The sequence below is a fragment of the Dipodomys merriami genome, unplaced genomic scaffold (genome assembly GCF_024711535.1).
Source record: "Dipodomys merriami isolate MVZ:Mamm:240054 unplaced genomic scaffold, mDipMer1.0.p SCAF_1, whole genome shotgun sequence".
Taxonomy (NCBI): domain Eukaryota; kingdom Metazoa; phylum Chordata; class Mammalia; order Rodentia; family Heteromyidae; genus Dipodomys; species Dipodomys merriami.
Window position 1 is genome coordinate 96410030 of NW_027202270.1, and position 25060 is coordinate 96435089.

Here is a 25060-nt window from a genome sequence, read left to right on the forward strand (position 1 = left end):
TGATAGCTAAAAAAGAAAATTTCATTATTGTCAGTTGATTCTGATTCAAACTCTAGCAAGTTAGCTGGGATAAATTTCAAGTTTGGGTTTGCTCGCTTCATATAGACATTTTTTCCATAAATGTAGACATATTTTTAATTTAAGAGCCACATTGTTGCTTTTGTTTTTCTACAAAATCTTTGAATATATGTAAATAAATTAACTTTCCATACTGAACTAAAATATTAATTTTTGGTATGCTGTATAAGAATATTTGTATTTTCAACATAGAGTCTTATATATACAAGATGCTGGGCACTGATATCAAATACAGTGAAAACAGGGGTTATACCATGGGGGAAGAACATACAAAAGAAACAAAAAAAATCACATAGTACATTTTAAGTACATTAAAAACAAAAGCAAGAAAGAAAAAGCCAGTTTTGTCCCTATCTTGGCGTTCATTTCACTTAACATCATCTTATACGGTCATACTTACATAGCTTTTGACCTTTGCTACTTGTTCTAGACTTATATTAGTTATGGCAAATAAGAAAAACCATGGGATCTGTGAACTTTGCAATTGCGGGGGGGAGGGAGGAGTTGGGGAGGTGGGGAAGGAAGAGATAGTAGGGGAAAAACAAAGGAGGAGGTAACAATCCTCAATAGGAAATGTACTCATTACCTTACTCATATAACTGTAGCCCCTCCGTACAGTATTTATACAATAAAAAAAAAACATATAAAAAAGAATATTTGTATTTATTGCAGTATTTTATTTTTTCCAAGTCAGAAAAATGCCCAAATAACTTAAGATTGGAAGTCGACCTGTGGCTCAAATGGTAGAGTGGTAGTCTTGAGCTACAGGAAGTCAGGGAATGCCCAGTCCCTAAGTTCAAGATGAGGACCAGCACCACCACAACCGTGAACAACAACAGTAAGATTAAGATTGACCTTAGGTGATATAAGACAAATAGCTGCTTTTATTCTCTCACAGCAAGGATAGTTTAAATAGTTTAATAGTTTCACCTATAGATGAAAGTGATATTGTAGGATCTTAAAGACCTATGTAAGAGGTTTCAAAACCCTAGTGGAGTCCAACAACAAAGAAGAGTATTTTGAGAAGGTAGGTTCCATGTCTAGGGGCAGGCTCAATGATATTCATCATGGACAGAGACTGAAACTGTCACATCTAACTATAGACTCATTTCTGACCATGTTTGACTATATTCTGCACCTAACCCAACTGCTATGGAACCTACATGGAGCCAGATTCTTTATGTCCAGCCCTGTTCTCATTCCTCCCTACCCAGTTAAGTGCAGCAGGTGTCTGTCTAGGTACTCAGTGTAAGCCAAACTCACCTGTGCCCTTACTAATAGGTCTATACCCTGCAGACTATATTATACAATCTGAATATTCTGCAGCTCATGTTTCAGGCTTGCTTAGTTATGGTCTCTGAGACAGATACTTCCATTTCAGTATTTCAAGACCCATAGTATCCCTCCCAACCAATGATCCTCTTGTCATCAAGAATCAACTCAAGGCCAGCTATAGCCATACTATCCTGTTCTAGCATGCTAACTATGATTCTAAAGGTAAATTGATTAAAATACTCCAACTGAAAGACTCAAAGAAACAGAAAAATAAGAACAAGGCAACCCCAAGCTAATAAATGAAATATACACCCTAAAGAGTAGAGCAGAAATACGTGAAATACAGGAGATTAGAAAAATAATACAAGAAATCAATGAGAGGGTTTATCGAGAAGATAAAATGTAAAAAATCTTCAATTTCACTAGCTGAGAAGAGGAAAAAACATAAAAAAGAAACCAAAAGCTGAGTAATTACAATGGATATCTTGTAAATGCTAAGGGGTACACAATACTGCTATGAAGATGCCCACATTTTGACAGTTGTAGCAGCTTCTCCAGGGTAGTGAAGTAGATTGCCAAGAGACTGTGTGTCAAGCACTGGCCTAGCTACTCAGGAAGATGAGATCTGAGAATCAAGATTTGAAACCACTCCAGGCAGATCAATCCATGAGGCTCTTATCTCCAAATAACCAGCAAAAAGCCAGAAGTAGAGGCATTGCTCAAGCAGTGGAATACGAGCAGTGATCAAAAACCTGAATGACAGTGTAAGGCCCTAAACTCAATGCCAAGTACTGACATGAAAATAAAAACAGAAAAAGCTGGGAGGTATAATGTTTATTGAAATTAACTAACAGGAGCAGATAAACTTGCCATAAGGCTGAAAGTCTAGTGGCAATCTCAAGGCACATAGGGGCCAAAAAGTACCACTCCCTGGTCCACAGGTAGCATGCGTGGGCCAACATTGCTGCTGTTATCCAGTAAACACTGGCTGGACCAGGAACACTAGTTCTCTCCCCACTGTCTGGTGCCATACCTGATTACTATAGGGTGAAGGGATTTAAAACAGCAATATCATTACTTTAGCTTGTTTATATGATCAGCATTCTAAAGAATAGCTAAATAGTTTTAAGCAGAAAAGCAAGATTTGTTCTTGATAATACTAGTTTGACCTAGTTCCCAGCATACATACTCTCCAAGTAGTCCATATCCCAACATTTCAATCTCACCCTGATTTCATTGTCTCCTTGACTTGATATGGGTCTTGATCATGAAAAGGGGCATTGTTGGGACATGGTTTTCTCAATAATTGTGCACAGATACAGTCCTAGATAGATATAGCCTACCATGAATGAGTCACAGAAAAAAATTGGCACAGCCCACTAATAAAATAATTTTGTAAGTAATCAAATATCTCTAAATGTAGCAAGGGCCTAGGACCAGATGGTGTCAACAGTGAATTCTATCAAACATTTCAAACACATTTTCAAAGTTAACATTAGCCTAATATGAGATAAATAAGGACACGGCCCAACTATCAAAATTAAGGCCTAATATCCATGATGAACAAAAGTTAAAATCATTAACAATATTAGTAAACTAAATTTAATAGCATATTAAAAGCATTATACATCACAATCAGGAAGAATTTATCTCGTGATGAAAGAATTGTTTGACCAGTAAACATGATTCTCCATGTTATCAGAATGAAACCATGATTATCTCAGTCAATACAATCAAATGAAACAATTCAACACACTTTCTCTGAAAGAAGCTTTTCAGCAATTAAAGGTTGTATACATTGAACCCGTACTCAACATCAGCCTAAAGATGAAGTATACCTTTGTCTCCACAATCATCAATCAAAAAGGAAGTTTGCTTTTGCTATATCTAGTCAATATAGTATTAGATAGGTTTTTCAGGGAAATTAGGCAAAATGAAAGGAAAAAAAGTAAAGTAAGAAAGAAAGGCCTCTAAATCAGAAAGAAAGAAATTCATTTCTGTTAGCAGGTCATACCATCTTATACAGCCTATCCACCAAGCCTCTCTATGCGTTTAAGGCTCCAAACTATCTATGTATGACTCTTCATGGACAATGATAGAATTGTTTCTGGTCTTTTTCATGTTACACAGACTTGTTCCTTTTGAGAAAGAATGAGGCTCAGGCTTCACAGGGATCTCTGGAGAATAAAACTAATCAGACATACACTGAATAGCCAGCCATTCAGTATAGCTGGAAGGAGAATTGATGCTAGCAACTAAGTACAAATGGATGGGTTTTCAGAAGTAACAAACCTCGAGAATAAATAATGGATTCATGTATGTGAAATAATTTCCACTGGTGTAGTGGATGGTGGTTCTTGGGGCTCATGCTTGGAAGTTGGGAGTCATCATCTTCTTGCTGTTTTGTGACTGCTTTTTTTGTTGTTATTCTTGTTATTTTGGATGTTGTATGTCTTTTAACTGACTTGCTCCCAGGATTATTCATGCAAAATAGTGTTTATTTTTTTCATCCCAGGATACTTGGCTTTGTCTGGAGATCTTTTGCTCATCACAAACCAAAATGCGCCTGGTATATTGAAGTCATGAGTGGAAGCCATTGATTAATTTGGTGGATATTTGAAATCTTGGGTAAGTTGGTGCTATGATTACTGGATAATTAGGACATATTTCACACATGCATTTATTTATGTATTAAGAGTAACATGCATTTATTTATTTAATATTAGTGTTTCAAGTTTTCTATATATTTACTTCTAAAAACAATGGCTTAAAACTCACTGTAAAACTCATTGGAAAAGAAAGCATTCAGTCATTATATCAATGTAAGAATATTATTACATTAATGCAAGCAAACAAATAAATCTTAAGATTGATCATTTTTACCTTCAGAGATAATAAATTTATCTTAAAGATAACAAGTATCGTTAGAAACTTTAGAATAATGTTCAAAATAATACTAATTATCTGTATCTCAGCATTCAACCAAAAAAGATCCTATTTGATAACCTGGGAAGCCATTCAAGTATCAGTTGCTTTTGTAGTTGTTACAAGCTTCCAGCTGGTAAAACAGCAGCCCCAAATAGACAGATGTTCTGAATTTCTCATTGGGGAATAATGATCTTAATATGCACCTCACAGCTGTTTGGAGTGGAGCAAGTGCTTCCTTGGCTGGGGCCTCTCATGTCCATCTGTGGGGCTGGCCAGTTGCCTGCTCAAATTGGTCAAATGTTTGCAATGAGGCATTGGTTTGAAACTTTGAGAGACTTACATGGATAGTCTGAATTTGATTAAAAAGTGAACATCATCCCAATTTTTTCTCAGTAGTGTCATTTAATGTTTCATCCTCTAATCTTAGATTCTATGGCCTAGGTACTTTCTTCTTATTCAAAGAAAATGATCAGGATACATTTTAATTTAGAGTCTCTGCACATTTTGTTAATAAACAACTTGCAAATGGAATAAATAACCTACTTGGAGAATATTGCTTTCATTCATGAAGTCATTTAAAGAAACTGTGTTGATAAAATTTACTAGTTCACCCACAAACTACATCAACAATAACAACTTTCTGTTCCTAATGTCATTAATTTAACGATACCAAAGGTTTATTAGATATTAAACTAACAAGGAACCATGCCTTTCTGAAGCCAAGAAAGACACTACTGCAAATCTCACCAATCTCTCTCCTTCTTATTAACCTAATTACTTAAGGTGACATTTTGAAAAAAACTCAATTAGCTGATTTGCATTGAAAGTGGATTGCAACCAATGAATTGGAACGAGAATAAAAGATAGCATAGAAAAAGGTTGTGCTTCTACTGAAGGCTCCATAGGAAGGATATGAAGAGAGGTTGAAGGATTCCTAGCCATGTGATCTGTAAGTACTGCTCTCCTCTCTGTCTCTCTGTCTCTCTGTCTCTGTCTCTGTCTCTGTCTCTGTCTCTCTCTCTCTCTCTCTCTCTCTCTCTCTGTCTCTCTCTCGGGTTTTAACTCAGGACCTCATGTTCTCCCTTTTTTTTTTTTTAACTCAAGGCTGTCACTCTAATACTTGAGCCACGCCTTCACTTAAGGCTTTTTATTTTTTTAAAAGTCTTGGTGCCAGTGCTGGGTCCTGTCCCTGAGTTGTTTTTGCTCAAAGCATTCTATTACTTGAGCCACAGCTCTGCTTCTAACTATTTATTTATTTAATTATGGTGGTTAATTAGAGAGAAGAATCTCACTGACTCTCTTGTCTGGGCTGACTTGAACTGAGATCCTCAGATCCCAGCCTCCTGAGTAGCTAGGATTACAGATATCAGCCACTCAGACCAGCCTATTAATGGCTGATTCTTTGGAGATAAGAATGGGCATCCTTCTATTCAACAAAAACAATAAAATAATCTATTTCCCAAAGTCTCATGGACTTACATTCTTGGGCTGACTTTGAAATACAGTCCTCAGATCTCAGCTTCTTGAAGAAATACGATTGAAGTATATTTCTAGATCAACTCAATTTCTGATGGTCCAGTGGCCATGGGCCTGTTTTAAGCTCATTAAAAAGATTGTTGGTCACTTTTCTCAGGCTTGTACAAAAATTTTTAAAAAATGAAAATATCTGTGAAATATACATGGAAAGTAAATAATATTTGAGAATCAAGAGCCAAGACTTTTTTCTTACAGTGGGAGTAAAAATTATAACTATGATTATTTAAAGCTAAACTCTGCTACAATATAGTACTTATTGATCCAAAAACCTCAATGGACAGTGGTTTGAGAGGGCTTTCTATCTATATATTCTTTAAATTAATGATCCAAAATTTTATTAATTTAATTTCTACTTTAATAACAGTAATAAAGACAATATCATATAAAAATATTTAATTTTGGAAGTGATGATATTGAAGTTCTTGTAAGCAGCAATTGTAATTATACTGTTTTGGAGTATATATATATATATATATATATATATATATATATATATATATATATATGCATGTATTTTTTCTCTCTTTTTATATACATATGTGTATATATGTAGAGAATGAATATATATATATATTATATATATATGCATATGCTAGGTAAATACTCTACCAGTGACCTCAAGCTTCAGCCCTATATGTGATACAATATAATATAATTTAAACTAAGCCTTAAATCATTACATACTTCAGGTGAGTGCTGGTGGCTCACACCTGTAATCCTAGCTACTCAGGAGGCTGAGATCTGAGGACCCTAGTTTGAAGCTATTAGGCTCTTATCTCCAATTATTTGCCAAAAAGCTAGAAATGGAATTGTGGTTCAAGTGGTAGAGAATTAGCCTTGATCTGAAAAAGTTTGAGGATATCACCCAGGACTTGAGTTCAAGCCCAGGACCACCAAAAATAAATAAATAAACATAAACATAAATAAAAATAAAAATTGCATGCTTTCGATTTTTAGTAGAGTTTAAACTTACCTTATATATCCTTTCTCTTCAAAAATTTCCCTACACGAGTCAACATTCTATTTACTTGATCAGAGTATCCCTGATGTTTTTAGAAAATGCTTAGAGAATTTTAAATTGAAACAGATTATTCTATGTAATATTTCAAAATATTTTTAAAATGTAACAGTAATTTAATTTTACTTTCATGATCTTTTTTTTTTGGGGGGGGGTCGGGTCGTGGGGCCTGAACTCTGGGACTAGGCACTGTCCCTCAGCTTTTCAGCTCAAGGTTAGCACTCTACCACTTGAGCCACAGCACCACTTTCGGCTTTCTTTTTTTTATGCTTATGTGGTGCTGAGGAATCGAACCCAGGGCCTCATGCATGCAAGGCAAGCGCTCTACCACTGAGCTATCTTCCCAGCCCTACTTTTATGATCTTAATAAATGTTAAGGCCCAAAGTAGAATATTATCAAAATTGATAGACTTTGGAGGGCCATATATGATTCAGTTGAACATGAAAACAACTTAGGCCATGTAGTGTAGGTCAGTGATAGAGCATTTGATTAGCCTGTGTGAATTTCTGATATTGCAATAAAGACTGAAGTTAAGGAAACTTGGATTTGAGATGATTTAACAAAAATGAATTTTCAAGAATTTTATTTTTAGACATATATTCTATTTTGTGCTTGTGGTCATATGTGCCCACAGAATATATTTTCTTCCCACCAAATGGCAAATACTTTGATGATTTATAGTGCAAACATGAAAAGGAAATGTCACCACTCTAGTTTAGCAGTTGATGGTTTTCCATGCCATCCTCCATTGTCCTGTGTGGAAAATTCACTACTGAACTATTTCAGCATTGAAGATGTATTTACAGAGTCCTCATCAAAACCTCTGTCTGGCATTAACATGCTATTAATAGGAGGTAGGAGAAAACAAAAGTAGAAAATATAATGCCCTTTCCTCTGAAATAAAATCAAGAGTATAAGTATTTATGAATGACATTGAAGTCAGTGGTAGGATCTGAGTGCCAGTGGCTCATTCCTGTAATCTTAGCTACTCAGGAGGCTGAGATCTGAGGATGAAGGTTCAAAGCCAGCCATGGCAGGAAAATTCAAGATTAATACTCCTATATCCAATCAACCACTCAAAAACCAGAAGCAGCACTGTGGCTTGAGTGGTAGATCACTAGCCTTGAACACAAGAGGTTCAGAGACAGAGTCTAAGGCACTGAGTTCAAACCACAATCAATAACAATAACAAAAAAAGTCTGTGATTGGTTCATAGTTGAGAGTAATGAGACTCACAAGAGCCAGGAAAATTCAAGATAAGACTCCTATATCCAATCAACCACTCAAAAACCAGAAGCAGCACTGTGGCTCGAGTGGTAGATCACTAGCCTTGAACACAAGAGGTTCAGAGACAGAGTCTAAGGCACTGGGTTCAAACCACACAATCAATAACAATAACAAACAAAGTCGTGATTGGTTCATAGTTGAGAGTAATGAGACTCACAAGAGCCCTAAAGATCCTTTGTAGATGAGTATTTCTAGACTAAGGAGAGAATCTTTGAATGAGACATTGCAAAAGCTGGTTAATAAAATAGTATAGGCAATGATTTCTTAAATGTAGATACTTATCTGCTTTACTGGGTGGAAGAGCTAGTCTCTCAGAGCAGATCACATATTTTATCCATATTGATCAGATTGTCTGAGAGGAAAGAAGGTGAGATTTCACTGAGACAGACTATTGAAGAACAGTGCTTGAGGAATATCGATACCAAATTTCAAACTCTACTACAAAGCCATAGTAAACAAAACAGCTTGGTACTGGCACAAGAACAGACCCCAGGACCAATGGAATAGAATTGAAAACCCAGAAATGAACCTACAGACCTATAGCCATCTAATCTTCCATAAGGGAGCTAAAAAAATACAATGGAAGAAACACAGCCTCTTCAGTAAATGGTGCTGGCAAAATTGGTTAATCACTTGTAGAAAACTAAAGCTAGAACCTTATATATCACCCTGCACCAGAATCATCTTCAAATGGATCAAAGATCTCGGAGTCAAAGCAGAAACCCTGAAAACATTACAGGATGGAATAGGCGAAACCCTAGGTCTCCTTGGCTCAGGCCAAAATTTTCTTAATAGAGAGCCAGGAACACAACAAATCAAAGAAAGGTTGGACAAATGGGATTGCATGAAGCTTCAGAGCTCCTGCATGGCAAAGGACATAGTTAGCAAGATCAAGAGAATGCCCATGGATTGGGAGAAGATCTTCACTAGCCATACAACAGACAAGGGTCTCATATCTAAAATATACCTGGAACTCAAACAATTAAATTCCCTAAGAACAAATCCTCAAAGAAACAACTTCCCACTAAATAAGTTGGCTAAAGACTTACAGAGAAAATTCTCTGAAGAGGAAAACTTGATGGCTAATGATACATGAAGAAATGCTCAACCTCCCCAGCCATAAAAAAAATGTAAATCAAAACAACATTGAGATACCACCTCCCCCCAGTTAGAATGCTATAATCAAGAACTCTAATAACAACAGATGCTGGAGGGGATGGGGACAGAAGGGAACCCTACTGCATTGTTGGTGGGAGTATAAACTTGCTCAACCACTTTGGAAAGTAGTATGGAGGTTCCTCAAAAGACTCCACATAGAGCTTCTCTTTGACCCAGCAATCTCACTTTTGGGCATTTACCCAAATGATCACTAACAAACCATACTAAAGCTACCAGCACAATTATGTTTATTGCAGCATTATTTACCATAGCTAAGATATGGAACCAACCCAGATGCCCCTCAGTAGATAAATCAGGAAAATGTGGTATATGTACACAATGGAATTCTATGCCTCCATCAGAAAGAATGACATTGACCCGTTTGTTAGGAAATGGGAAGACTTGGAAAAAAATTATATTAAGTGAAGCAAGCCAGGCTCAAAGAAACATAGGTCCCATGGTTTCCCTTATTTGCAATAACTAGTATATGTCTGAGTCAAGGAGAAAAGGTCAGATAAGTTGATGTTAGGTGAAATGAACCCCAAGATAAACACTCAAATGGTTTTTCTTTCTTGCTATTGTTGCTAACATATTTATAAGATGATTTCTTTTTTGCTTTGTATGTCCCTCCCCCACGGTATAACCCCTGTTTTCATTGTATTTGATGTTTGTATATGTTGTGGAGGGGAAGGAAAAAACAAATTGTTTAAATAGGGATACAGGTGGACCCATTGCAACAATGAGAGGTACAAGGCGTTATGTCCAAAAACGAACTTTACAACTTGGGCAGGGGGGTGGGGGAGGCTGAGGGCAAGATACAAGGGTGGAGGCAACAATGCTTGATAAGAAATGTACTCATTAGGTCAGAGTCACTTCTTAGGAAGGTGGATAATGGGTCCTCTGGAAGATCCCTATTGCCAGTCAAGTTCTGCACACAATCTCAAAAGGCACATCATGGATGCCAAAGTTTGCTGCCTTGTCCTCTGGACTAAACCCTTCTGGGAAAGTGTGAGATGGGAGCTTTTCTCTCTGTGACTCTTTCTCTGCCCAGAGGTGCAGGAGGGGTCTTCCGAACTATCTTTACCCATGAGACTCCCAAGGCAGATATGCTCCAAGAGAGCAAGGGTAGAAATGAAACTGCCCAAGGCAGGATTGGGAGCCTATTTTTTTTCACACTTCCAGGTGTGAACCAGCGATCACCTCATTCACCAATCATCTCTGTTATTTATGATCTATTCATCCTGAGACTGCCCATCTTGGAAAGCAAGTTGACTGCCATGATAAAGGCTAAGGTGAAGACCTTATTTTCTTCCTGAATATTGGAGAAAACCAGACCAATCAGTCCTGCAGCTTCTATGATGGACGGCTGGAAAAAAAATGAGAAACTTTGAGCTAGAGATCAAAATCATTGGTCCTTCAATATTTCAAAATCAGAAGCTGCTTCTGGCTTGTCTGGGGGATCACAGGATGCTCTTCACGTTGACATTTCAGTCTCTTGAGTGAGACCCATCAACTCCTACTTCTGCAGTAGAACATTGTTGGTTTGTTTTTCTTTTTTGAATTTTCTTCTACTACTGAGGATAGAACTCAGGGCTTCACACTTGCACCCTTCCACTTGAGCTATATTCTTACTCATTTTGCTTCTAGTTTTTGCTTGTTTGTTTGTTTTTTCTGATAGGATCTTGTGCTTTTGCCAAGACGGGTCTCAGAATGGGAGCCTCTGACATCATTTCCTGAATACCTGGGATTAAAAGTATACTTCACCATTCCTGGCTTGCTTTTGAGACAGAATTTCACTAACATTTTCCTCAGCTGTTCTCAAATTATAGTGTTATTATCTCTACCATGGGAGCAGCTGGGGTTACAGTTATGCACCATCATGCTCAGTCTGATATTTTGTTTTACTGTAAAATTGCAATAGCGTCTTCTTAGGTATCTTAGGGTATCTTTGTGTTATTTCTGTCACCCCCTGCCATGTCTGGCACAGCCTCACAGCAGCACTCCACATTTATTTTCACCATTATCTTCGTAGCATGGTCTTTCTACATTGCTAGTTCATTGCTGACCGATTCTTTGAGCATTTCCAGAACCTTAGAACTCAAATGTAACTATGTTTGATATTTCATCTTTAAACCCATTTAAGAAGAGACAACACTACTGTCCATGATGAGCATATTTGATTGTGTTTAGTCTGCATGAACATTTCTTTCAAAAATGAAATTAAATTAGTGGTTTTAAATAATATCATGTATATATAAATGAGAAACTCTTGCTCCTAAACAACAATGATTTTTAAATCAAGCATGATCAAATTTGGAAGCAGCAAAAGTCAGTTTTGATCCTAGGCCTTCTGGCCAGTCAGCATGGCTTACTTCCTGGAAAGTTTAAACAAATCATGGTGGTTTTCTTTTTGTTTGTTTTGTTGTTTTGTTGGTGCTTAATTCAAGATAAGAATCTCTTGGACTTTTCTGCCAAGCTGTCTTCAAATTGTGATCCCCAAATCTCAGCCACCTTGAGTAGTTAAGATTACAGTTGTGAGCCACAAGCACCAGCACAAATCACATTTTGGACTAAGAGAATCCCAAACAGATCTTGAAGGAGGCAGCTATAGGCCATCGTGTATTTAAGGAAAAAAATTTGTTTACAAATTGATATGTATTAATGTCGGCATAAAATATTCACTTGGTAAATGACAATGGTCCAACTATTAGGCTGAGGTTCAAGAGCAGGATTTATTCCTTGCAAAGTAACTCCAACAGGGGAAAATACAGGATATTAGTTCCTAGAACACTGGCTTGACTTTCAGTGGGAATGAAGACAAAGATAACAATAGAGGGCCCCAGAACAACAATAGAAGACATTCAACAGAGAACCAAGCATATGGTAATACTGTTTCTGTGTTTCCTTTTACCATACTGGGCATTGAACTGAGGTCTGCAAGTATTCTGTTAATTGACCCATGCCTCCAATCTTTTTGCTTTCAGTTTGTTTTTCAGGTAAGTCTCATGTTCACTTTGCCCAGGCTAACCTCAAGTGATGAGGCCTCATGAGTAGCTGGGATAGATTAGTTACAGGCATATGCCACCACATCCAGCTTGTTTTGTTTGTTTTTGTGCTGGTCCTGGGGCTTGAACTCAGGGCCTGGACACTATCCCTCAGCTTTTGTGCTCAAGGTTAGTGTCCTACCATTTTGAGCAACAGTGCCATTTCTGTTTTTTTGATAGGTAATTGGAGGTATGAGTCTCGTGGAATTTCCTGCCTCCACTAACTTTAAACCAAGATCCTCAGATCTCAGCTAGGATTAGAAGCATGAGCCCCCAAGTCCCATCCCCAGCTTGTTTGTAGACACAAATTTTTCCTAACTTTGCCTGGGTGTGGCCTCAAATTATTATTGTCCTTTGTCTGACTGTCCAGTAAGAATGTAAGATTTAAATTCAAATCTCAGGGGCTAGGAAGGTGGCTCAGTGGTAGACTGCTTCCTTGCGTGCATGAGGCCCTGGGTTCAATTCCTTAGCACCACATAAGCAAAAAAAAAAAAAAAAAAAAAAAAATCCAGAAGTGGCGCTGTGGCTCAAGTGGTAGAGTGCTAGCCTTGAGCTGAAAAGCTGAGGAACGGTGCCCAGGCCCAGAGTTCAGGCCCACGACCAGACCCAAAAATAAAAATTAAAAAAATAAATAAATTCAAATCCCAACCAGGTGAATTCTTCATAAACCACTTTAATAGCTTTAGGTACTTGGTATAGAATTGTATTAAAAAATGAAACAAGCCCACAGATTTCAGAAGTTAAATTATGAAGACTTTAGGCAGATCACCATAATTGCTATGAATAATTAAAACTATAAGCATTTTTCATGATTTTTTTCCATCTACGGAGTTCCAAAACTACCATTAAGTGCTTTCTATCTTCAATACATGACACTAAAGTACTGTGGGTGCTGCAATCAGGTATGGGTTTCTCAAACTATTTTAATTTGAAAACTCAGGAGATTGGAAGAAAATAATGAAATATTTTATAGCAGAACATCTGGCACATTTCCATTTTAAATGTTTAAACAATTTAGTATAACAAAAATTAATGTATGACCAAATGGAACAGAAGACCTGGAAATAAACCCACAACCTTTGCAATCAGCCACCAGCAGTGGGACCACCGCTAGGATGAAGATTTTCATCAAAACCCTTACGGGGAAAACCATCACACTCAATGTTGAACCCTCGGATACTATAGAAAATGTAAAGGTCAAGATCCAGGATAAGGAAGGAATTCCTCCTGATCAGCAAAGACTAAACTTTGCTGGTAAGCAGCTAGAAGATGGATGTACTTTATCTGACTGCAACATTCAAAAGGAGTCCACTCTTCATCTAGTATTGAGACTTCAGGGTGGTGCTAAGAAAAGGAAGAAGAAGCCTTACACCACACCTAAGAAGAACAAGCATAAGAGACAGAATTGGATGTCCTAAAATACTGTATGAAAATGACAAATTCTCTGTCTTCGCTGAGAGTGCCCTTCAGATGAATGTTGTGCTGGAGTTTTTATGGCTAGCCACTTTTGTCAGACATTAATGTGGCAAGTGTTATCTAACTTAGTATTTCAACAAGCCAGAAGACAAGTGATGTACGAACTAATAAAAGGCATAATCTTAAAAAAAGAAAAAATAAATAAATCCACAAATAGCTATCTAAGGATAAGGGAGCCAAAAACAGGCTGAAAGAAAGACAGCCTCTTCAACAAATGATTTCTGACAAAACTGGATTTTCATATGCAGAAAAGTGAAACTAGACCCTTATGTATCACTCGCAACAGCATCTATTCAACTTGGATTGAAGACCTCAGTGTAAAACCAGAACCCATGAAATATTGCAGGAAGGAGTAGGGGTCACAGTAGTGCTCCTTGGATGAGAAGAAACTTTCTAAGGAAAAATTCAGAAGCACAACAAGTCAAACTGGATAATTTAAATATTAAGCTATATTTAAATAGTGACAATGATGGGAATAAATGAGAAGTTGATGGAATTACATATTTTTCAAAATTCTTCTTCCTGGAAAATTATTTGTTATTCTTATGCTCACCAAATGTTATGAGAGTTTCCAGCAAATTACACAAGATAAGATGTTCTCATTCTTATCTTCTTCACCTTCTCAGACTTCAACCAAATCACAATCTTTTAAGGTCAATATATTTAAGAAAGAGCTCAAGGAAAATATACAAGTTTATTTTTACACAATTTAATGTTGCACAATTAAAAATATTCCAATAAAGATTGTTATCTTGACTCTTCAAAAATGGTTGAATCGGCTTTAAATGTACAGAAAACTGAAGCTAGATTCATATATATGACCCTGAACCAGAATCAGTTCCAAATAGATCAAAGACCTCAATGTAAGGCCAAATATACCATGAAAATATCATGGGAAGGAATAGGGGAAACACTAGGTCTCCTTGGTATAGGTTGAAATTTCCTAAGTGAAGATCCAGAATCACAACAAATCAAAGGATGAATGGGTAAATGGGATTACATCAACTGGAAGAGTTCCTGCATGGCAGAGGACATAGCTCTCAAGATAAATAGCCCAAAAATTGGAGAAGATATTTACTAGCTAGACATCAGAGAAGGTCCTCGTGTCTAAAATATACTTAGAGCTCAAAAAAATTACCCCCTCCTCCAAAAAAACAAATCCTCAAAGAAATAGCAACTTAAATAATTAATGGGCTAAAGACTTAAAAAGCAACTTCTCAGAAGAAGTAAGAATGGCCAATAGACACATGAAGAGATGTGCAGCATCTCTGACCATGAAAGAAATACAAATCAAAACAACATTGAGATTCCACCTTACCCCAGTTAGAATGGCCATTATCAAGAAAACTAAAAATAACAAATGCTGTGGCATTATAGCAAAAGGGAATGCTACTACACTGTTGGTGAGAATGTAAACTTGTTCAGTCATTCTAAAAACAGTATGGTGTTTTTTCAGAAGACTAAGCATATAGCTACCCTATGACCCAACAATCCTACTCCTGAGCATTTATCTAACTGATCACTAAACAGGCTACATTAAAGCTACCATCACAGATATGTTCATTGCAGCATTGTTTACCATAGCCAAAATGCCTCTAAGTGGACAAATGGGTCAAAAAATGTAGTGTGTATAACAATGTTGTTCTATGCTTTTATCAAGAAGGAATGATACTACAACATTCATAAGGAAAAAATATATTATGCAAAGTAAATCAGACCCAAATAAACATAAGTTACATGTTTTCCCTCATTTTCAATAATTAGCATATGCCTATAAATTTATAAATAAACACAATAGATAATAAAAGACAAAAATTACATTTGGACATGATAAGTTAAAAAGGACTCTAAACATTCACAAAGTAAGACTAATAGAAGATATCCTCAGGAAAGAATCACAAAGGCTCAATACTTACATGCATATGATCATACAAAATGATGATTATAGAAATGAACTCCAAGAAATGGAAATAAGATAATTTTTATTTTACTTTTGGAGTTTGTTTATTCCTTCTTTTGGTTTTCCCCTTTTTGTCCCTGTTTTGTTTTGTTTTCTTAATTTTTACACCTTTTGTCTTGTATAAGAGGATTTTTGTATGTTTTTATTATAGAAATATTGTACAGAAGGGTTGCAGTTACATGAACAAGGTAATAAGTACATTTCCTATAGAGCATTGTTGCCTGCTCCTTTGTTTTTCCCCTACCATCCCTTCCCTCCCACCTCCACAATAATTCCTCCGCAAGTTGTAAAGTTTGTTTTCAACTTAGTGTCTTGTACAATTCATTATTACAATGGGTCAACCTGTATCCCTTTTAAGCATTTTGTTGTTTCCCTTCTCCTCCCCCAATTAGAGAAGTGTATATACAAGATTCAAGGCACCAGAATCAAATATAGTGAAAACAGGGATTATACCGTGGGGGAGGAGCATACAAAGAAACAAAAAAAAGTCACATAGAACATTATAAATACATTAGAAATAATAGCAAGAAAGAAAAAAATTGTGTCCCTATCTTAGGGTTCATTTTGCTTAACATCATCTTCTATGGTCATGTGTACATAGCTTTTGACCATTTTGATTATCCTAGACATGTACTAGTTATTGCAAATAAGGGAAACCATGGGACCTATGTTTCTTTGGGCCTGGCTTGTATGTATGAAAGTTTATCTGATTTGGAGGGGGGAAGGGAAAGCACAGAAATGATGAGACAACAGGTGAACAAATGCAGCAGTGATACTCACTAGACACTATGTTGAAAATAAACTATACAACTTGTTGGGGAGGGGGATCAGGAAGGAAAAAACTGGGAAAAAATGAGGGAAGAGGTAACACTGTTCAAAAACAAATATACTCATTACTTGATCTATGTAAGTCTCTGTACATCACCTTTACAATATTTTTTAAAAATAAAGATTATTGTCTTGATACTATTGAAAAGCAAACTTTTCTCTAATTAGTGCTGGCTAGATATAGTCATAATATTACTCATGCAGATTTAATTAGGTCATGTCTAAAAATAGTGTTTTTTTACACTCTAGCATTGACTTTATAAATTAATTCACATATGAAACTTTTTGACTTTTTTATTTCCTATTTAATAAATCATCTAAAAATCGTATTCATTGAGTATTTGATTCTGTAGTCTCAGTTTTGAATTCTAATATTCCACTCTTTTTTATATGTGATAGGCTTCTATCACATATCCTAAAGAGGAAAGTTCAGTTTCCTGATGATAGAAGAATAACCATGCATATACCCTAAAATAGAACATGCACAACATATATAATGTATAGTTGCATGAGATATTTAAAGTTATACATTTCCTTTAATAACTGTTTCATCTCTACAAAGTGAAAAGGAATCTATTCGTATAATCTCAGTGTGATTGTGCCCTTGTGTGCTCTTGTGTGCCATTAGTGACAAGCCTCCATATAGAAAAATGTTTTGGGCCCAAGCTGTGATAACAAAGAATCGCATTTCTTCTCATAGAATTGCTTGTACCCATCAATGACAAAATCTGTAGGAAATTCATTTCATAGCTCAGAGAATTTCTATGTCATCTTGACTTTTCTGTCTCCTGGTTCTTTAGTTCTGCTTTTGAGATTGCTTTGCTTATTCTTGTAAGTTTACTGCAGCCCAATAAATGTATTTGGTTTTGCAGTTAGACTCAAGAGATCTATTTTTATACCCCTTTCTCTCCTTATCCTAATTCCTTAGGGGATGACTACACATATTCATTGCTAAGTTAATGTCAGAGAATATTCACTTTTTCTGGGGACTATCAAGATGGAGGTGTCAACAATAATAATTTATTACTTCAGAGCTTTCATAAAGATTACATTGTTTTGATTATTATTGAATATAACTTTTGATTCAGATATTTCCTTTTTAATTCACAGTGTTTCTTTTTTTTCTTTTATTTTGCCGGTCATGGGGCCTGAACTCTGGGCCTGGGCGCTGTCCCTCAGCTCTTCAGCTCAAGGCTAGTACTCTACCACTTGAGCCACAGCACCACTTCAGGCTTTTTCTGCTTATGTGGTGCTGAGGAATCGAACCCAGGGCCTCATGCATGCAAGGCAAACACTCTACCACTGACCCACCTTCCCAGCCCCACAGTGTTTCTTTAGATATATAAATTGGGATAGTTTCTGTTCTACAAAAATCAGACTTCAATTAGTGACAATGACGTACTGTCTTCTTCTTCCTTTCTCATCCTATATTTTCCCTTTGGTTACTTTTCTGTACTTTGAAGATTGGGAAGGTGAAGAAATAAGAATGAAAACTTTTTATCTTGTGTAATTCATGGAAACTCTGATAACATTTGGTGAGTACAAATAATTATCCAAGGAGAAGGACTTTGAAATTTATGTGGTAAAATTCCATTGATTGCTCAAGTTTACTTTCATCATTGTCGCTTTTAAGTATAGTTTAAATTTTAAGTTATTTTTGTTTTTAATTATCATTGTAATAAATTGTATTTGGATACATAGCACTTTCAATTGCATAAATTCTGAACATTGAAAAATGTTAAAGTTCAAAGAAAACATGAAATTTCATATATAATTGCAATTTGTATTCATTTCTTTCAAACTGATGCTTGAATAGATATTATGCTAATTAAATATAACTTTTCAAACCACTTTCTAAGATAATATGATTTTATCAAAACAGTTATGTTATATTTGCTACGTAATTTTAATGATGATATATGTTACGTACTGTAAAACACACATGCCATGTCCAAAAAAATTGACTAGAAGATAACATACATTTCATAAAAATTTATTACTTGAGATATATAAACGTCTGTTTTTTGGTTTTTGTTTGTTTTTTTTTTGGTCGGTCGTGGGGCTTGAACTCTGGGCCTGGGCACTGTCCCTCAGCTCTTCAGCTCAAGGCGAGCGCTCTACCACTTGAGCTACAGCGCCACTTCCAAAACGTCTGTTTTTTTAATTTGATTTTTATGGTAAAAATGAAGTACATAGGGATTACAGTTACAAAAGTAAGAAAATGGGTACAATTCTTTTTGAACATTGTTACCCCCTCCCTCATTTTCTCCCTCTATCCCCCACCCTGGCTTCTCTCTCCCCCTCCAAGTAAGGCTCAAAATAAGAAAACAGTAGCATAATTTAAGAAATGGAAAACACTTGAATAGGTACTTTGCTAAATGAGATGTACACATGGCATGTAAGCATGTGGAAGATTTTCCACATGGGAGGTAATGACACTGCAAGTGCCTCATAGAATGGAAACATTCCAATATAAAAATAGAAAATGCTGAGAAAAAGTGGAGAAATAGGAAGTCAACTTCATTACTAATTGGTGGGAATCCTAATGGTGTAACTCACTTTGGAATGGAGTTTTACATTTAATTTTCCCCAATATAATTAAATAGAGCCTTGCAATATGATGTTGTACTTTCTTTCCTTGGTAATACTTAGAGTTGAAAATGAGTTCATACAATAAACTATACATGGTTGATTATAGTAGTTTTATTCATAATTTTCAAAACTTGGAACCTACCCCTAATCTCCTAATAGATATTTGGATAAACAAAGTGTGGGAAAGCAGACAGTAGAATGCTATGCAACGATAGATAGATAGAGAGAGAGAGAGACAGAGAGACAGAGACAGAGACAGAGACAGAGACAGAGACAGAGAGACAGAAAGATGCTATTAAACCATAAAGAAACAGTCAGGAAGCCAAAACTATATTATAAAATAAAACATGTCAATCTCAAAAAGTCATAATACTGCATAATATCAAGTGGATGACATCTTGAAAAGACAAAACTCAGAGTAAAGCTTAGTGGTTGCCAGGAAGTAGGTTGGAGAGATTAGTAAGTCACCAGAGCAAAGGACTTTTAGGACATTGACACCAACGTGAGTATTAATTTATAGTGAATGTATGCCATTATATCCTCTAAAAGACACATGGAGGTATAGAGCCAATAGTAAAATTTGTGGTAGACTATGAATGATAATGGTGTGTAATGAAGGTTCATTGATTACAACACTTGTTACTCCCTGGTCCAGTATATTAAGAGTGAAGGAAATTTTTGACTATGAGGAATAGAGGTATGTGAGAATTTTCTGGACTGTATGCTCAATTTTACTTTTAATCTGAAGCCACTCATTCAATTTACTAATTTTAAAAAGCAAAAACCTTTGTTACACAATTAGAGATTATTATTTTGACTGTTTCTATCACAACCATCTCCTGAATTTAAATTTGGTGAAAACACAGAGAGACAAGAAATGTTGCTATACCCCCCATGAATAGAAAGAACAACACACAATTGTGTTTTAAATTGTTTATAATATAAACAATTTTCATAAGAGAAAAACTATCATAAAATAACACAGATAAAGTGTCATTGAAGATTAAAAAGAAAGACTGGCTTGTTCAAATTTGTCAGTTTATATATATTTGTTTTGATAATATTTTTTAAAATATTATTTTATTTTATTGTGAGGGTAATGTCATAGGGGTTATTCCTTATATAAATAAAGTAATACGTACATTTCTTGTCAAACATTGTTATCCCCTCCCTTGTTTCCCCCCACTTTCTCTCCCCCCACCCTCCTGACTCCCCTTCACCCATGTTGTAAAGTTCATTTCCATCAGAGTGTCTTGTGAATATCACTGTTGCATTGTTTCACCCTTTGTCCTTTGTCTCACCATTTTGTGATTCCCCTTTCCTTCTCCAAGTCAGATAGACATATATACAAAACACAGACATATATACAAGACAAAATCAAAAACAATGACAATAGAGGTTAAATCAAAGGGAAAAAAATAACAGAAGAAAAAAAATTCACATAGTACATTTAAAAAAACAAAAACAAAAACCTCTTGTTCCCATATCTTGGAGTTCATTTCGATTAGCATCACTTTTGTGGTCATATGTACATACCTATTGAGTTATTGTGATTGTCTGCTAGGACTATCATAGACATATACTAATTTTTACAAATGAGGAAAACCATGGAGCCTTTGTTTCTTTGTGTCTGGCTTATTTCACTTAATATGATTTTTTTCCCAAGTCTTTTCCATTTCCTAATGAGGTGATGCCATTCTTACTGATGGAAGCATGGAATTCCATTGTGTGTATATAGCACATTCAATTGATCCATTTATATACTGAGTTGGTTTGTTGCCATATCTTATCTATGGCAAATAATGCTGTAATAAGCACAGTTGTGCCAGTAGCTTTAGAGTAACCTTGTTAGTAATTGTCTGGGTAAATGCCCAGGAGTGGGATTGCTGCATCCTAGAGGAGCTCTATGTTTACTCTTTTGAGGAACCTACATACTGGCTTCCAGAGTGGTTGAACCAGTTTACATTCCTTTTGCATGACAAAGGAAATAACTAGCAAGATAAATAGAAAGCCCACAGATTGGGACAAGGGCCTCATATCAAAATACCTAGAGCTCAAAAAATTAACCCCCCCACACACACAAATCCTCAAAGAAACAATCACCCCATTAGTAAGTAGGCTAAAGAATTAAAAAGAGACTTCTCTGGAGAATAGCAAATAGACCCATGAAGAAATGCTCTTGCCATAAAAGAAATACAAATCGAATTAACATTGAGATTTCCACCTCACCCCAGTTAGAATGGCCATTGTCGAGAAAAAAAATGTCAGCTTATATATGAAGATCCCAAAAAATTGTCTTTGAGCTTGGTCGTAGATTGGACCTTTCTCTCTTTCACAAAGTAAATTAATAAATAAACCTGGCACCAGTGGCTCACACCTGTAATCCTAGCTACTCAGGAGCTGAGATCTGAGGATCAAGGTTCAATGCCAGCCCTGGCAGAAAAGTCCATGAGACTCTTATCTCCAATAAACCACTAGAAAACTGGAAGCGGAGCTATGGCTCAAGCAGCAGAGAGCTCACCTTGAGCTGAAGAGCACAGGGACAGTGCCCAGGCCCCAGAGTTCAAGCCCCACAACCAACAACAACAACAAAAATTTTTTTTTAAAAAAGCAAGTGACATATTGAAACAGGTTTACTACAGATGTAATTAAGATGAGGTAATAAATAAATAAATTATGAAATAAATTCTAGGAATTTAATCATAACTAAGCAAAGTAAATTTAAACAAGGTAAATGCTTAGATCTCCTTGGTCAAAAATAAAACATAGACCTTAATGGGTTGGTATGGTAGAAACAGATCTCTCACACTATCTGTTTTTATACTGCTTGTTGCCCTAGAAGCTTGTTTGCAATGCAGCAATATAGTCCCAGAGACTATTGGTTTGCAAAAATGCTGTCTGGTTGCTGAGAACGCATTGCAAGAAATGATGGTAAACAACTTGTGATGGTAATTCTACAGCCACCTCTTTAATACACTTCCTTTAGTACTCCACCCCAAAGTTTGCAATTGTATCTCAGTGCCCATATTAAAGTATAAGAGCAGCTGGTTCACTTTAATTAAACTAGGAACAGTGCTCTCTAGAATAACTTTGAAATCACATTTTCAATGATAGTATTGGTCTCACAAGATTAATAAGAAAACTCTCCTGGAAGGGACCAGTTTTTATTTATTTTGATATTGAGCTATGAAGAGACTTGAAATGTGTCATGAGAAGCTCCTATAAAATAACATTAGGAGAAATGGTTGACATCTACCACTCCCATCAGCCAAATTGGGTGCTGTAGTTCAATGGTTCAGTCTTTCCTGTCTTTCCTGAATTGTCACGATTCATTATTCACCACTGCTTAAGGATCTTTAATGAAATTGACATGAAAACTTCATTAACTTCCATTTAATTAACCTTATCTGATTATTCATAAAAATTATTTCTCCTTTCATTTATAATTTAATTACAGTTAGACAATAAAATTCAGTCTCATCCATATCAATGAAGAATTCAGTTCATTAAATAATCTATATTTGAAATCAAGCTACAATTTTTAACAGTTCTGTACCTTAAATTAATCATGTGAAATTTGTTTCCCTGTCTGATCCCTAGTACATCATTTACTAGTCTTTCAGACATTCAGATCATATATATGAGTCAAGATGTGTACCTGAATTCACATGCAGTCATCTTCCAAAGATGGAACTTAGTAAGAGGTTATAGGCCACAAAAGTAGATTTGTCATGAGTGGACATATGCATACATCTTGAGAGTGGGTCTGATACCTGGATATCAGGTTGCTATAGAAGATGGCTTGGTCCCTTGTGCTTCTTCCTTTGTCCTTCTGGTCGCCATGATACAATTCAACATCATGAATCTCTAGATGTCAGCATGCTGCTTTATCCAGGATTCAAAACTGTGGGCCAAATGTATCACATTTCCTTATGATTTGCCAAATCTATGGTAATTAATTATAGTAATACAAAATGGAAAAAGGCACATAACTAATTATTAAAAATCAATAGTAGGGCTGGGAAGGTGGCTCAGTGGTAGAGTCCTTGCCTTGCATGCATGAGGGCCTGGGTTCGATTCCTCAGCACCATATAAGCAGAAAAAGCCAGAAGTGTCATTGTGGCTCAAATGGTAGAGCACTAGCCTTCAGCTGAAGAGCTGAGGGACAACACCCAAGCCCAGAGATCAGGCCCCACAGACAAATAAAAAAGTCAATAGTAATATTTTATATCTCTATTTTGCTACTTGATTGCTTGATTTCAGATATTTTATGCTTAAACTTTATGAAAATTAAAAAAAATATCTTCATTGTGCAAAGAAACTAGTTTAGAGAGATTAGGTAATCTGCTATAAACCACACATTCAGAGATGGGGATAAGTTCTGAATGCAGGAAGATGTTCACCTGCCAATACAATGTTTAACCTTGAATTCTAACATTATTGAACCCCAAATTCAAGTCTATCATCTCTATTTCCAGTTTTCTTGTAACGACAGAGAAAGTCACTATGATCTAGGCTACATTGTTTTGATATCTTGTCCAATGTAGCATGCTACTACATGCAATCTCTATAAACAAAATTTATTATTCAAAATAAAGAAGGTAAAATGTACAAAGAATGGTATAAGGCCAAATACTTTTAGTCATAAATGCATTAAGAACAAATGTATTAGGTTTCTAAATATTCTTCCTACAAAATTGTGGATAGTATGTTTATTGGTACATTTGTAATAAGAGATTAATGATGTGTTTGTGTTTTTATTAATGTTAATAGGCATCACCAGTTCTCTTCCATCTTTGCTTCTTTCATTCTTGACTTGTTTTGATTTGTGAATCAATCACTTCAACTTAAATATCTTGCAGGCATTTTTTTAATTAAATAAAATGTCTGGATAAAACTAAGCTGGATAGAAAACAAATTCTTGCATCTTAATCTTTTTTTTTAGCTCACACTTGGGAAATTATTGTTTACCTTTGTCATTTATTATTTAAAATAATATGTCTGTTTTTCTAGTCATGAAATAAACTTGCTTTTCATGAAAGATTTTCAAATTTTTCATAAGTCTTTACTGATTTTTTCAGTGCCTGGCACTTGACAGGCAAGTGCTTTACCCCTTGAGCCATCTCTAGCCCCATTTCTCTTTGGTTATTTCCAAAGCAGGGTGTTGATTTATACTGCAAACCAAGGCTGCAGTATTCCTACTTGTGCTTCTTCGTGTCTCCTGGAATAACAGGTACCCTTCACTGTACTGAGCTATGTGTTTCCTCATAGCTGTGAAAGCAGGTGAGAACCCTATAACCAGCCATTTGTTGAGATGGAGTTTCTCAAACTTTTATGCTCTGGCTGGCCTTGAGTCATGATCCCTAATCTCTACTTCTTATGTAGCTAGGATTACAGGTTTCAGTAGGTGTATCTGGCTGAGCCTTTACTTTTGATTTTGTGTGTATGCCTTATTATTTTTAACACAATAAGTATATCCAGAATCTATGTACTTGTTTTTTATTATCTTTAAGTAGTTGAACAAAAGAGTTGCTAGTATATAAGCATTTTTATGAATACAATGACCCTTGATCAAAGTTACCCTTATAATATTCTCACCCATCCCTCCAAAACTACCACTTCCCTTGCTTTTCTTAATTTTGTGGATTATATATATTGAATTACTGACTTTATTTTCCACCACCCTTCTCCTCTTCATTAGTATACTCCTCTCTCTCAATAGTATACTCACCCCACCCCTTTCAAGTACATGCTTCCTGTTGTTTATTTTCTTGAATTTGACTTCATTTTTCTAAGGATTTACATTATTTGAGTTCTTCCTTGAATCTGTCATATTTCAGTTAATACATTTGTAAATACTTGTATACCAACCAACATAT

General features: G+C 35.8%; 1 pseudogene; it reads left to right on the forward strand.

The window, feature by feature from the left end:
• The first annotated feature begins 13440 nt into the window (after nt 1–13440).
• On the forward strand, nt 13441–13897 carry LOC138803219 (ubiquitin-ribosomal protein eS31 fusion protein-like; annotated as a pseudogene).
• The last annotated feature ends 11163 nt before the right edge of the window (nt 13898–25060 follow it).